Source organism: Lissotriton helveticus, chromosome 3_1 (genome assembly GCF_964261635.1).
Source record: "Lissotriton helveticus chromosome 3_1, aLisHel1.1, whole genome shotgun sequence".
Classification (NCBI taxonomy): Eukaryota; Metazoa; Chordata; class Amphibia; order Caudata; family Salamandridae; genus Lissotriton; species Lissotriton helveticus.
Genome location: NC_136061.1, coordinates 1,030,593,687 through 1,030,606,272, shown reverse-complemented (window position 1 = coordinate 1,030,606,272; position 12,586 = coordinate 1,030,593,687).

Here is a 12,586-nt window from a genome sequence, read left to right as displayed (position 1 = left end):
GGTGGCCCACCCCATCTCTTTCCAAGGACACTCCCCAGTACTCTATCAGGATCTAGCACTGACCACGCTGCAAAGACGCCGGCAGTTTCGCCCTCCGGGGACTGGGTGTCTCCTACTCCTGGGGACACACCTTCTGACTAATATTTCAGCATGGTGGCAAGCTACACCAACTACGATCCTTGCAAGATGCCTGCCGGCTGTTGGGGCTAACAATGCCCACAGAGGAGGACGAGGCTAGCGGCCAGAGCATGGGCTGGAGATTTCATCATCGGGCTGGCAGCGACAGGGCAGGAGAAGACGCCTAAGGAAGCCTGCTGTCTCCGACATTGCTAGGGGCTAGAGAGAGGCGCCCTGTCCATGGCGGCGGAGGCATTGACCGGGGTGGATCCCGCTACTGGATGATGGCTGAGCGCGGGCGTTCCGACCTTTCCTTCTCTTTAAGCACCTTCGCTGTCTAATGGGGGCGGCATGGGGGAGATAATGTTTTTATTTACTGTACCACGGACCCCATTTCATAGTAATACCAGTTGTCCTAGGACGACAGACTTCCTTTCATGGACTATTCCTTGTTCACATGTTTTTGGGGGTGTTTTTTTTTTTGAGTTGGGGTTCCCTCGTCCCCCCTTTTTTAGTTATTCTTTGGAGTTGCCCGACTCGGCGTCCTTGATTTGGACCCTCGAACCTCATACTTCACGCACCAACCTATGCTCTGACCCCAGTTCCCTGATGCAGTCCGACCCCATTAAGATATGCACGCTCAACGTAAAAGGCCTGAATAACCCCATTAAGCGTAGGGCCGTTCTTCACTTTCTGGAGCACTCCAAGGCGGATATCTGCCTCCTCCAGGAGACTGACCTCCTTGCGAAAGACCATCATAGACTGAGATCCAAGGTATTTCCCACGCACTTCTTCTCCTCCAACACTTCGAAATCAGCAGGGGTGGCCATTCTGGTCTCCCACTCCTTCCCGGGCAGGGCTCTGCAGAAAGAATCCGAAATAAAGGGCCGTCTTCTCACTTACCGGTTCTCCCTCGGGAGTTTACATTTCGTGGTAGGTTCCATATATGCCCCTAACGAGGGACAAGCTACATTTTTCCATAAAGCTCACAGCGAAGCGGCCGCCACACCAGATAACCACTTATTGTTGGGGGGAGACCTTAAAATTGTTTTTGACAATGCAGTGGACCGCTCCTGCCAAAGAACGACACAGGCTGGGGTACTGACGTCTGTGGGGCGGGCACACATCGAGGACCTGGGACTCCTGGATCTATGGCGCCACTTCCACCCGCGCATGCGCAGCTACACATTTTATTCAGGTGCCCATAAAACATATGCACGCCTAGATTATTTCCTCTGTTCCACCTCCATGCGAGCCTATGCGGTAAACGCGGCGATACTGACGGCCTCCCTCTCGGACCATTCCTCCGTCCTTGCCACTCTACAGTTGCTGCGCTCCCCACGTCCTCCTCGACTCTGGCGCTTGCGCTACACCCTACTGCACACCCTGACTGTGGTTGACCAAATTCGGAAGGCCATCATTGACTTTGCTGCTCAGAATGCTAACACAGACACTTCTCTAGCGACCCAATGGACGGCCTTGAAGGTGGTCATCCGTGGTGAATTTATAGCTATATCCTCTGCTCAAAATCGGGAACACAGCCGTAAGCGAGCGGAAATTACTCAGAGTAGCCTAGCTTGAACAGCTTCACCGGAGGACCGGCGCATCCAGAGCCTGGCGGCAGCTGTGCATGGAGAGGAAGCAACTGGCGGCCCTGGATCAGGACAGGGCGGAGTATGCAGCTCTCCAGCTCCAACACTCATTTTACTCTGGAGGGGATAGATGTGGCCGCTTTCTGGCAAACAAGCTACGGGAAGTCAGGCAGCGGCAGGGAGTCCAGAGCCTTCGGTCGCCCACGGGAGACCCTGTGACGGAGGATGCAGAAATCGATGAGACATTCTGCGACTTTTATGCAGATCTCTATAGGGGGGACTCGCTGGATAACCATCACAGAGCTGGATACATAGCCTCCCTTACTCAGGCACAGGCTGACTACCTAGATAGAGCAATCCAAACAGAGGAGGTGATCTCGGCCATCTCGCGTCTTAAACTAGGTAAATCACCTGGCCCGGTTGGTTACACAACAGCTTTTTATAAGACATACTGCAACCTACTTGCTTCCACCCTGACAGCCCTGTTTAATACCTTCGAACAGACAGGTACAATCCCAGGGGAAATGTTGGAGGCGGCGTTAGTTGTTATCCCTAAGCCCGGGAAAGACAAGACCGCGTGTAGCGCGTACAGGCCCATCTCGCTCCTAAACGTGGACATTAAATTGTACACGAGCATTTTAGCAACACGGCTGGCGCCATACATGGCCCAGCTAGTGGAACCAGACCAGGCCGGCTTCCTTCCACAGAGACAAACCAGTGACAACACCAAGCGCATCCTACATCTCATAGAAATGGCGTCCCGCACACCTGGCGAATACATGCTCCTAGCCATCGATGCCGAGAAGGCCTTTGATTGGGTGCACTGGCCCTTTCTTGAGATGGTATTGATGGCTGCCGGCCTGGGTGAGAGATTCCGTAACCGGATTCTGAACTGCTATCGCTCCCCCATGGCGTCGGTTCGAGTTAACGGCCACACTTCTTCCCGGTGTCCCATTGGTAGGGGTACCCGGCAGGGTTGTCCCCTGTCGCCTCTCCTTTTCGCGCTCTATATGGAGAACCTGGCGCTTAGGATACGGTGACAACCCCTTATATGTGAGATTAAATTTAGGGCGGACACGCACACCATCAGCCTATATGCTGATGATGCCCTTCTTTCTTTGTCAGATCCGGTCACGTCTCTGCGCTCCCTCTTCATAGAATTCGATAGTTTAGCGCGTGGCTCAGGTTTTAAGATCAATATGGACAAGTCCATGGCTCTTAACATTTCCCTTTCTCCGCACACTCTTGCCTCCCTACAATAAGAGCATCTGGTTCAATGGGCTGACACTGCGATCCCCTATCTGGGAATCCAACTAGCTCCCACCATCCAAACTACCATCGATATAAACTATGCCGCTCTTCGCACCCATATTCATTCAGAACTGACTAGGTGGAAACACTGCGTGATCTCCTGGTTGGGTAGGATTGCAGCTGTCAAGGTGACCATTCTCCCACAGATTTTGTACCTCTTCCGGACCCTCCCCCTCAAGCCTCTGTTGGGCTGGATCCAACGACTTCAAAGAGACTTGTCGCGATTCATCTGGAATGGCCGCAAACCCCGCTTCCGACACCAGATAGCGACTCTCCCACCTGAGAGTGGTGGAGTAGGGGTGCCAGATCTCCAACTGTACTTTCACGCTGTCCAACTTAGACACCTTGTGGAGTGGCAGCGGCTGGAGTCGGAGAAAAAATGGCTAGGATAGGATCAAGCCATGGCAGGCAGACCGCTGCAGGGCATCCCCTTTCTCCGCAAACAGCACCGCCCAACCAACCTCTATGCCTCCTTCATTACGAGCACTATCATGGACTCTTGGGACAGCACCAATGTCGCCTCCCAATTGACTGCCTTCCCGTCACCCCTTACTCCGATATTTGATAACCCGGATTTTTATGCCAGCACTGAAAGTCGATCCTTCCAGACCTGGCGTGCTTCCCCCTGTAGGGCTCTAGGTCATCTCTTTGACTTAGATGGCATTATTGCCTTCCCCCAACTCAGGGAGCACTATGGGCTCTCGGAGATGGAACGCCTGCCATACCTCCAAATTCGGCACTGGGCCTTACACCCGCTAGTCAAACCGCATGCACAGCGCTTCTTAACTACATATGAGAAATGGCTAGTGACACACACTTCAGATAAGAAAATCATTTCTGATCTCTATAAATTGCTATTAGCCAACACTACATTCACATACAGCGCGGGGCGCTGGGAACGCGACCTTGGGAGAACATTAAGCCATAAGGAATGGAAGGGCATTCATCACAGGGCCAGACACTAGGCCTACCATATGGGGCTTACGGAGTCCTTGACCAAGGTTGCCACGTATTGGTAATATACCCCGGAACGACTGCATCGCTTTGATCCCCGGTGCAGTGATCTCTGCTGGCGGGACAGCGGGTCAGTGGGAACGCTCGAACATATACTCTGGAGCTGCCCCAATATACAGTCATACTGATCCCAGGTTCTGAATGAAATCGATCTGCACTTTGAGACGCAACTCCCGCACTTTCCCTCATATATTCTACTGGGCTTCCCCAATCCACTGAGATATCCACTTAAATCCCGACGGGGCCGCTGATTGCAATCGCCTTGGGAGCTGCCATGCAAAATATCCTTATTCACTGGCGCACCACCCAGGTCCCTACACACACTGGTTGGCTTCAGAGACTTTGGGGGGTGTTGGGTATGGAGAAACGCTTACGCTCACTGGACGAGGGTCAGAGTTTCCCGACTTGTGGCGGCCCTTTCTTACGCTGTGGATGTCTGAATTCCGGGAGCTGACGTTCCCCCAGTACCTCCGTCTGCTCCGCCTCCCAGACACACAGATTCAGATCGTGAGCCTACGAAACCCCGTAAGCGGCAACGCTAAACATCGAGCGTCCTCCTGTGTTTGTTCTGTCAAGTTTGTGGTGGACGATGGGTGGGTGGGTGGTGGAGGGGTTTGCACTGTTAATTTTTCGTTTTATTATGCTGGCCCGCTCCATGCTGCTTACTTTCAGTAACATTCTGTAATGCGACTTTATTGTTCTCTTTTCATGATTCCTGAGGAGCTGAGGGCCCTATATGTGTGTATGTGTTTACAATTTCTCAATAAAAAGATTTAAACCATAAACGGGGTAGGAATCTGAAAGACACACTTGTTAGAGCGGCACTTCCCTAACCATCCAGAACCAACCTTAATACCATTTGGGGTCTCCCTGCAGTAGTAGGTCACTACAAATGTAGCCAATGTGTAGCATGTAAATTTTGATTGAACACCTGTAACTTTATTTATTGCAACATAAATGTTGCTCTGATAAGATTCAGAAATTGCAACACCCAAGATGTGGTCTATGTAATTTGCTGTCCCTGTAATCTTCTCTTTATAGAGCAAACGACACAAAAGGGGAAATGCAGGATTCTACAACACAGAAGCAGGATAAATTGTGGCACCACTGGTGCACCACTGGTGGACCACTATCAAAGATGCAAGCACAGCAATGTGGACCTGAATTGGCAAGTAATCGAACGGGTTACTTTGGGACCCCGAGGTGGTGATAAAGCAGGGCTCCTACCCAGGAAAGACCTATTTTGGATGGACAAATGTGCAACAATCACCAACGGTCTAAATACCATTGAAGACTGGAGACAAGCATCCTCTGTGTGAACACGATGATACATTACTTGTTTGTCAGATTGGTATTTGTTTCACATCATTCTATGACATATGGTGATGTATCTTTAACACACATTCAATTTTGTAATGTATAACACAAGGACCGCAATTAGTGCTTCTAATACTAGTACATTCTTCTGTTCCAGCAACCTTTTTAATGTTCATTCACAATGATTCAGGCTTTACGTGCCATGTCTAACCCAGCTAGTATCCTTAATTGTAGACCTTCACTTAATCAACAAACTTGTTAAATGTGAAACATGGTTGAAGTCTGCCTGCCTTAGCCACAAGCACAGTCTTTCTTATATATACAGCAAATTACATAGACCACATCTTGGGTGTTGCAATTTCTGAATCTTATCAGAGCAACATTTATGTTGCAATAAATAAAGTTACAGGTGTTCAAAAGCTGAAAATGCTTTATTCGGTGCTTGAGCCCTCTCCCCTTCTATCGAAAAAAATAATATATATATATATATATATATATATATATATATATATATTCACTGAAAAAACCATAGGTTATAGACCATATATAGTTAGGAATTAGCATTTAAAAAACCTTATTTTACTCACACAAAACCATTGAAATTCCATATATAGTTAGTTGCACTAACTATATATCGCGCACCCGCAATCCACTGCTGATGATGTCACATATTACATCATTCATGACATGGTCAGTGACATCACTGATGACATCACTGATAACAACATCCAGTGATTTTTTGTTTCTATAAAGTTTAAATATGTCTTACATATTGAAGAATGAGTGGATGTGTAAGTGTCTGGACGAAGGATTTAGTAGGTGCATGACTGACTGTATGAGTGAGTGATTAAATGTGTCTCACTGAGTGCATGGGTTAGTGACTAAACTGTCTTAATTTGTGCATCATTATGTCTGTTGTTCTGTAAACTGCTGCATGTGTTGATCAGTAGCTATATGAGTAACTATATGGGTTATTGATTGATTGCCCAAGTATTTGTATGGGAGACTGAGTGTGTGTGTGGCTAGCTGGGAGGTGTGTGACTCTGTGCAGATCAATCTGTACTTGTATCAATGATTGTATAAGAAGGTAAGTATGTGTTAGTATATGTTTGAAAATGTAAGGTGCTCTATGTTTAACTGTATAGACAAGAAAATGGAAGTCTCATTGATTCTTTACAGGACTGACTAGGTGTGTGAGTAACTCCATGGATGAGTGGCAGACTGTGAGTGTCTGTATAGGTGTATGAGTGCATATGATAGTGTTGTAAAGATGAGTGATTGTATGTATGAATGATTGTATGGGTGAATGAGTGAAGGTGTGTGTAGACGTAGCAATCAGTGAGTGCGTATGTAGTAACTAGTATTGGTGTGTCAATGGTTTCAAAAATTATACTCTTTTTAACACTGGGTGAAACAGAGGTTATATTAAAATGTGAGGAGATGCATTGTATTGTCACATGAATGATATCATCAGTGATGTGGTCATTGATGTCAAATGAGATGTCATCAGTGATGTCATCAGTGATGTCATTTGAGATGTCATCAGTGATGTCACTGACCATGTCATGAATGATGTAATATGTGACATCATCAGCAGTGGATTGCGGGTGCGCGATATATAGTTAGTGCAACTAACTATATATGGAATTTCAATGGTTTTGTGTGAGTAAAATAAGGTTTTTTAAATGCTAATTCCTAACTATATATGGTCTATAACCTATGGTTTTTTCAGTGAATTTCAATGGTTTTTTAATAGCAAATATCATAAGCTGTCGAATGTCAAGTACGTGGTAAGTAAAAACATTTTCGTGTTTATGCACACTGATCTGCTTTGAATGCTGCCCCCACCCCTTATTTCTATTAGGAGTACTCTCTCTTTGCAGATAGTGAAGGGTAGTTAACACAGCCCTTTGCCCCCTTTGTAATCCGTCGTGCCTGCTTCTCTCTCCATTTGATTGATTGTTCTCTTTGGTTCATTCTCTATTTACAAACAAGCACAGAGTCGCAATACTCTGTTTAGTCTTTGCAGATAGCGAAAAATCGTGTAAAAAAACAAAAGGAATCGAACAAAATCAGTAGGCCACTAATGGGATCTCTTTTTGACCTCGCTAAAATAGAAACATTAGGAACAACCTGTTGAAAATAGCAATGCGTATGTACATAAGCGGCGTTCATTTGTGTTCACAGTACCCCTTGTTGATTGTTTCAATCGAGCATTGAATTGTTCGAAGTTGGTTCTCTTAAGGATCTTCTCTGCCTGCAAACGAGGAAGAATAGGAATATTCTCTCTCCCTTTGCAGATAGTGAAGGGTAGGTAACGCAAGCCTTTAACACGTCGTACCTATTTCATTCCTCATTGATTGATTGATTGTCCGAACATTGACTGTTTGGGAATTAGTTCTTTTTGGAGGTATTCCCTGTTTGCAAATAAACGTAGGAAAATCTTTGCAAGTAGTGAAAGGGTACGTAATGCGGACCTTTCTCCCCCGTTGTAATCTGTCATGCCTATCTACTCCCCACTGATTGATGCACCTGTTTCACCCGGACCATTTACTAGAGATACGTTATCTGGCCCGACCAGAGAGCACCCCTAGTGAAAAGGACATATGCAATAATAACGAAGTGATCACTGTATCCTGTTAACAGAAACTTTAGCATGAAACAACCTGGAAAGAAAAGAATAGGAAAACGAAAATCAGTAGGCCACTGATGAACATGAACTTTTATTAAACAACGAACAAAGAAACGATAACATAACGTAATGATAAAACCTATTAATGTCCTAGAAACAAGAAAACGTTAAAATATGCCAGTGGTGAGAGACCAGAAAAACAGTAAGAGAAACCAAATCACCCCTCGCTGTCCCACCGCCTGCCACGCCAAAAAAATCGATAGACTAGGGAAAATGCAAGTCAGTAGAACATCCGCCCCCACTCTGGAAACTTCCAAGGTGGGGCAGGGTTGCGGCTACGCCCAGCCGGGAGCAGCCCATATAAGGCAGGTCCTGCTGCCACGCCTCGGCCAGGAGATCCTAACGTAGGGTGTAGCCGGAGGAGAGGCCGAGGCCAGCGGGACCCGGCCAGGGGATTGCCTTTACAACGCTGAAGAGTTTCAGGGGGGGGGAATGTCTCCTCGACCCTCCCCTCTCTCTCCCAGTCCGGCCGCGGTGGCCCTTGAGAGTTGCAGGTAGTCCCGCCACATGCTCTTCCGGTCCGGCCACCAACGGTCGGGGGGCCGAGGACGACGGGATCCGGCTGCAGCCGATAAACCAAGAAACCCGTTCATGGGGCCAGAGCCAGGGGCGTCCGGCCGACATCTACCGGAAGCCCGGCCCGAAGACGGACGGGACACTTCTTCTTTCTTGAATAATGGCTGCGACAACACTGGGGGGGGATTTCTTGCACATGCCTCCGACCCTCCCCCCCCCCCCCCCTCGTCCTCATCGCCTGGTCCGGCCATAACAAATCTCAAGCGAGACGCCGTGGGGTGCACTGGGAGGGAGAGACGGTGCGAACAGGCCTCTCCCGCCTCCCCAGGTGGAGGCTTCCCAGCTGCACCCTCAGCGCTCCAGGCGCCCGGAAAAGGGTTCTTCCACTGTGGCCATGCTGCAACGTCTCGCCCGGCAGGGTGGAGCCCGTCCGCTCATTTGACCCCGCGATCGCCAGTAGCTACCGAACTCTCAAAATGGCGGTCGACCTGGCAAGAGCGGGCCCAGCATAAAGAAATGGCCCGGTCACTGCTTGACTCCACCACCGTAGTCCTCCACGACCTTGAAGATTCTAGAGGAGCCGCGGGAGTTTCCGACCCCCGATGGGGAATGACTGCCATGATCGCCCGTGGAGTGACGAAACTGTATCCGCAGGACGTCGGCGCTCCCATGCTGGCGCCAGCCTCACTTTGAATTACTAGAATCCTGCAGACCTCAGTTCCGGTGAAAGCACAGTGTGACCCGGTAGGAAAAATTGTTGCACCCCCTCCCCTTTTTCACTGATAGTTCAAACCACCGATCCTTTCCTTTGCCCTTTTAACGGAACTTTGGACTGCCTCCCCCTCTTTTACATTTTCTAGAGAAAACAAAACATTAACCACTACATTAGCATAGCAGTTGACACCAGAACTGTTTTCAAATTTAAAACCAACAACATCTTCAACAAAATCCTTTTTGTTTCTGCTGTGACCCTGCTACAGCACAGGCATTGTCCCCAGCAGTAATTCTGCGATGCCGGTAAGAATAGCTGTGGTGCCTACTGGACTCACTCACCCCCGCGGCGCCCCACGCCGTTATTTGCTGGGCGGCAACTTACTAGACATCACTTTCGTGCCATCTAGATTTCAGCGCGTTCTGCTGCCTTGTAACTATTCGCACAACAGACCGCTACTGACAAGAATATTTCATTATTGGTGCTGTCAATTTCAATAAATCTATTGGATAATTCAAAAGAAATTGCCACGGTCTCTTCGTTGTTTAAATGTTTTTACTGTTTTTGTTTTGTTGTATATATTTATATGTTATTAAAGTTTTATATTCCTACTACTTTGTTGGAGTGCTATATATTTTTAATGTGACACATAATTGTAAAAACTTTGATGTACAAAGAGTCATCCCTGGAATCTTCCGCTTCAGGCTCGGTCCCCTCCCCAATCACAATACAGGATGGTTTTCAGATAGTAGGAACACGTGTGGTGTGACGGATCTCATCGGGTGTGGGCCTTGATCTACTATAACTCCTTTGAAGAGGGGTGATTCTTTACAGCTGGGGCCATAAACTACATCTGCAGGGCTAGCTGATAGCCTGGACAATCGGACACAGAGGAAGAGGAGTGTCAGAGGGTGCGGTAGTGAATAGGGCGAAAGGGAGGTGTCGGGCGGGCACAGAGTGTGATTTTCAGGGAAGAGCAGCGCAGATGGGGGGAGGTTTATTGCCCATGCATAAGACAGAGAGCGGGGGTGACCAGTGCCTGGGGAAGATGCTTGCGAGGGTGAGGAGCCATGCTACGAATCGACAGCGTGCAGAGAGTGGGTCTGGTCAAGACATCTAAAATGGCTGCCGTGCACCACAAAAGTGTGGCATTTCAAAAAAGGCAAGATGGCGCAAACAATGTTTTTCAACACTTCCTCATCTCCTTCGAATCGAACGTTAACAGACGTTGGGGCATATTACCAAAGTTAAGCGATATTTATCGCTAACGATGCTTACCAACGAATTTTTTACCGCTAAGCATCGTCAGAAATTATCGAAGATAAACCTTGCTATTATCAAGGTTTATCGCAAATGCGATAATAAACGGCCGCAATGCATCAATATCGCTAAAAACTCAGCGATATTCATGCATTACCGAGCTAATGCTCTTAGCCATGTTATCCACCTCCCATTGGATAACATGGCTAAGAACTGCTCAGGGCAGGTGTTACTTTTTGGAGATATTCGCGCTTAGCGCGAATATCTCCAAAAGGAGATAGATATCTTGCATGTTGTAATGCAAGTTATTGTGGTATATGGAACTCATACCATAATCTCTCAGGAAAGCAGAAACTGATCCTTTTGGGACCGCCTAAAAAGGCCTAGGGGGTGAGGAGTACTCTACTTTGCCCCCTTTTCACGTTCCGAACTATTTTATTTTACTCTCTTCTGTAATTACACAAAATAGCAGCGATAAGATGCATCGGAGACACAGTGAGAGAAAGGAGGCCGGAGATGAAGAAGAGATGTCAAATACACATTGGAGATAATATAGTGGCAGAAGGGAAGTAAATATGAGTAAACTTACCATGTAACATAAAAATGTTGCACTCTATACTATAAGTCTCATTTTATACTACAATCACTTCGCTACAACCTCATAAATTAAAAATAAAAATGAATAATGTCTCAAACAATTTTTGATTTCTAAATATAAATTTATTCTTCAGAATTTTCTAAATTTGAAAGAACTAGTAACATGTCCTCATCAGCAATGTCCTCATGAAAAGTCTGCAATGATGATTCTTGTAACTCTATGGTCTCCAAACATTCGATAAATTCGCCATCAAGAGATTGATCAAAAAAATCATTCAAGTCATCTCCTCCTTGTGACAATATTTCATTATTGGTGCTGTCAATTTCAATCAATGTAGTGGAATCATTCAAGTCATCTCCTCGTGACAATATTTCATTATTGGTGCTCTCAATTTCAATCAATGTAGTGGAATCATTCAAGTCATCTCCTCCTTGTGACAATATTTCATTATTGGTGCTGTCCATTTCAATCAATCTAATGGAATCATACAAGTCATCTCCTCCTTGTGACAATATTTCATTATTGGTGCTCTCAATTTCAATCAATGTAGTGGAATCATTCAAGTCATCTCCTTGTGCCAATATTTCATTATTGGTGCTGTCCATTTCAATCAATCTAATGGAATCATACAAGTCATCTCCTCCTTGTGACAATATTTCATTATTGGTGCTCTCAATTTCAATCAATGTAGTGGAAAATTCAAAAGAAATTGCCACGGTCTCTTCATTGTGAGCCATTTTATTTTGAAATTGCTTGCTGTAAATTGCAGAAAAAAATAATCACTTTCATTTATCGTTTTTAGTAATACATAATATAAAACTAACTTTATCAAGTATTTAGTATAACAGAAAGGACTGCAAATAAATAACAGAAAACATTTTTCAAATTATCTTCAAGTGTACAACATAGTTCCCCTTACAAATTAACAACTCACCTTTTTAAAAGTAGGAGAAGTGTTAGTACTGTGTAAATCAAACACCAGAAATTCACCACCAAAAATTCCTCACAAATGTACCTCAGACAGTAGTATCACAAAATGGCTGTGGTTTCCTCTCATTTGAAATATATACATAACCAATTAACTTTCATCACACACAAATACAAAACCAAAGTAACATTTTAATTGGTTCTAAATTTCAACACTTTCAAATGTGTTTTCCCCATGCAATTTTCCATAGGACATTTACATACGTCTACAGCCTGAATGCTGAACGGAATTACACCAAACTTGGCAAAATGGTACATCAAACCTAAGAGGTCAGGAAGGATCTACTATGCCCCCTTATGGTCATTTCCCCCTTCGCTTTGGCCTCCTCTTGTCTCTCAATCCTACCGAGAGACAAGATGGCGGCCGCTACGGACTGTTTGGAATGTTGACAGACGCCGGAGAACCAATCAGCTTCGCAAAGCTCCGTAACGCGAAAAGTACGTGAAGCGGAGCGCTGTTACAGATATAT